Source organism: Ochotona curzoniae, unplaced genomic scaffold (genome assembly GCF_017591425.1).
Source record: "Ochotona curzoniae isolate NIBS_2020 unplaced genomic scaffold, NIBS_Ocur_1.0 contig_3520, whole genome shotgun sequence".
NCBI lineage: Eukaryota > Metazoa > Chordata > Mammalia > Lagomorpha > Ochotonidae > Ochotona > Ochotona curzoniae.
The window spans coordinates 338,100-341,360 of NW_024465894.1; positions in this window are offsets into that span (position 1 = coordinate 338,100).

Sequence of the window (3,261 nt, forward strand, 5' to 3'; positions counted from 1 at the left end):
GACGCCACACGCCGAGCGCGTCGCGGAGGGCGGGGCGAGAGTGTTGCAAGTGCCGGTTACCATGGAGATCCGGGCGGGAGCAGGCGCGGCTCGGCGTGTGGGCGGGGCCCGGCCTTCCTCCCGGCTGTAGGGGCGGGGTTTCTGTAACTGGGTGGGCGTCTGTCTGTAGCTGGGTGGGCGTCTCTGTAGGTGAGTGGGCGTCTGTCTGTAGCTGGGTGGGCGTCTGTCTCTAGCTGGGTGGGCGTCTCTGTAGGTGAGTGGGCGTCTGTCTGTAGCTGGGTGGGTGTCTCTGTAGGTGGGTGGGCGTCTCTGTAGCTGGGTGTCTGTCTCTGTAGGTGAGTGGGCGTCTCCCTCTTGCTGGGTGGGCGCCTGACGCTGCCTGGCCCCAGCCGGCGTGTCCCGCCATCGGCTTCCCCTGGACTGAGGGCCTTCGGGTGTCCCTTGGGGACAGGGCCGGTCCTGGCGCCGAGGGCAGTGCGGCTGGGTGGCGCTGTCTTTGAGGTGAGCCTTGCAGGAGAGCCCGCAGGACCGAGCGCCGGTGACCAGCCCCCGCATGTCGTGGCAGTGTGCCTAGGACCACCAGCTCCTCATGTTACCGTGCGTGCGTGCGTGTCCGTGTACAAAACGTTACACATAGCTGGTTCACCTGCCTCTACGTGCCTGTAAAAATGAGCCAGAGAAATTTGTTTTTTTTTCCCCCAAGAGCTTTTTAATATTCCTTTCTGTGTATTTCAGTCTTTCATAAACAGTTCCTCCAATTCACATTTTTTAAAAAAATCCCCCCCCCAAGAAGCAGCTTTGGGCCCGGCGCAATAGCCTAGTGGCTAAATCCTTGCCCTGCATGCGCCAGAATCGCATTTGAGCACTGGTTCTAACCCTGGTTGCTCTGCGTCCCATCCAGCTCCCTCCTTGTGGGAAAGCAATCCCAACCCTAACACTTGGGACCCTGGGCCTGCGTGGGAGACCTTGGGGAGGCTCCTGGTTCCAGATCAGCTCAGCTCTGGCCCTTGCAGCCACTTGAGGAGTGAACCAGGGGGTCGCCTTTCTTCTGTACATCTGCCTTTCCAATATAACAAGAAGAAAGGAAGGAAGGAAGTGGGAGAGAGAAAGAAAAGAAAAAGGAAGGAAGGAAAATCGAGCTGCAATTACAGATGATATGGAACATTTTTAAAAAATACTTACCTCTACTTATTTAATTAGAAAGGCAGAGTCAGAGAGAGATCATCCGTTTGCTGCTTCACTCCCTAAATGGCTACAAGGGCTGGAGTTGGACCAGGCTGGAGCCAGGAGCCAGGAGCTTAACTGGGTCTCCCACATAGGTGTCGGGCCCGGGGACTCGAGCCATTTTCTGCTGCTTTCTCGGGTGTGTTAGCCGGGAGCTGGAGCGGAAGTGGACTCCAGCAGGTTCCCGTATGGGACGCCGAGCCTGCAGGTAGTGACTTAACCAGCCGTGCAAAACACTGGCCCCAGTGCTGTTCTATTTTCTCTCTCTCTCTCTCTCTCTCTCTCTCTTTTTTATTGGAAAGGCGGATATACAGAGAGGAGGAGAGACAGAGAGGAAGATCTTCTGTCTGATGGTTCATTCCTGAAGCAGCCACAACAGCCGGAGCTGAGCCAGTCCGAAGCCAGGAGTCAGGCGCCTCTTCCAGGTCTCCCACGCAGGTGCAGGGTCCCAAAGCTTTTGGGTCATCCTTGACTGCTTTTGGGTCATCACAAGCAGGGAATTGGTTGGGAAGCAGCGGGGCCATCAGGATTAGAACCAGGGCCTTTATGGGATCTGGGCGCGTTCGAGGTGAGGACTGTAACCATTATGCTATCGCGCCAGGCCCCTCAGAGTTTTTTAAAAGTTAATCTTTTTTCATCTGCTTGAGACACAGGGAGCCTCCATCCGGGACTTCACTCCCTTGGTGCCTACAGCAGCCAGGGTTGGAGCGGGCTGAAGCCAAAAGCCAGGCATTCAGGTCCCAAGGATGATCACCTGCCCAAGGGCAGGCACCTGCTGTTTTTCCCTGTTGTAGCCTCAGTGCCTGGAACGCTCTGGTCTCGTGTACTCAGTACAGATTTCCTCCATAAACCCACAGACAGTGCATGACTCAAAACGGTGCCAGGCTTTTTATTGCCACGAGACGGCCCTGACAACACCGTGCAAGCCCTGGCACCAGGGACTTCGAGCCTGGCACAGCTGCCGCCAGCACAAGTCTTTCTGCCTAGAATGACCACAGATCCCCCAGTGTGGGGCCATTGCGGGGTGCTGGCTGTGTCCGAGTGAGGGCTGGGGCAGCTGGCGTCCTCTGTTGCTCCTTGGTTTGCTCTTTGGGAAGGTTGGTGCCTAGGTTACGCTGTGCTGTTCCGTTGCGGCTCCTTATCTTCATCAACAGCAGCCATTGTGTGTCGAGAGCTCGCCAGCCCGCCCTGACTCAGCCGTCCCCTTCCGCCAGCCACACTGGAAAGCAGCTGTCATCACCGCCTTCTTCCTCTTCCTTCACCCTCACTGAAAGAATCGCTACGGGGTGGTCCCTTCAGCGGGCATTAGGAAGGGCGAGGATGGAACTACAACACGGAACTTCTTGGGATCTGTGCTGTGTCACAGCAGCTTAAGTCACCACCTGTGATACCAGCCTGCTGCACACTCCCAGTGCAGCCCCTGCTCATGCGCGTGGGAGAGCAGAGGAAGCTGGCCTGCGGACTTGGGTCCCTGCCGCCCGTATGGATGGCATCCGTATGGATGGAGTTCCAGGTGCCGTGGCTTTCTGTTGGCCCAGCCCCGGCTTTGCACACAGACATTTGGGCAGTGAACCAATAAATGGAAAATCTTTCTGTAACTCTGCCTTCCAAATATTTCTAAAATTTTGATGCTAACCTTTTTGGAGTTACTGGATCTGTTTGAGAATCTGATAGAAACTTCAGATGAAAGCCTTAGAAAAATGTCTATTAGCACACGGTGACTGTTGCACACGGTGACTGTTGCACACGGTGACTGTTGCACACGGTGACTGTTGCACACGGTGACTGTTGCACACGGTGACTGTTGCACACGGTGACTCACAGCCCAGGAGCCTTTGCTGCTGCCGTAGTCCTCAGATGCCTCAGACTGCTCCAGGGTTTGGTTTCCTGGTGGTTCTATGCCTACACCAAAGCCGCAGCTGAGCATTCTGTCTGGGCACAGCTGACACACAGACTGAAAATTCATTGAAAGAGTTAACGTAAAAATCATGGATTAGGATTTTTGGAGAATTTCACAAATGCCACTTAAAGTTCATT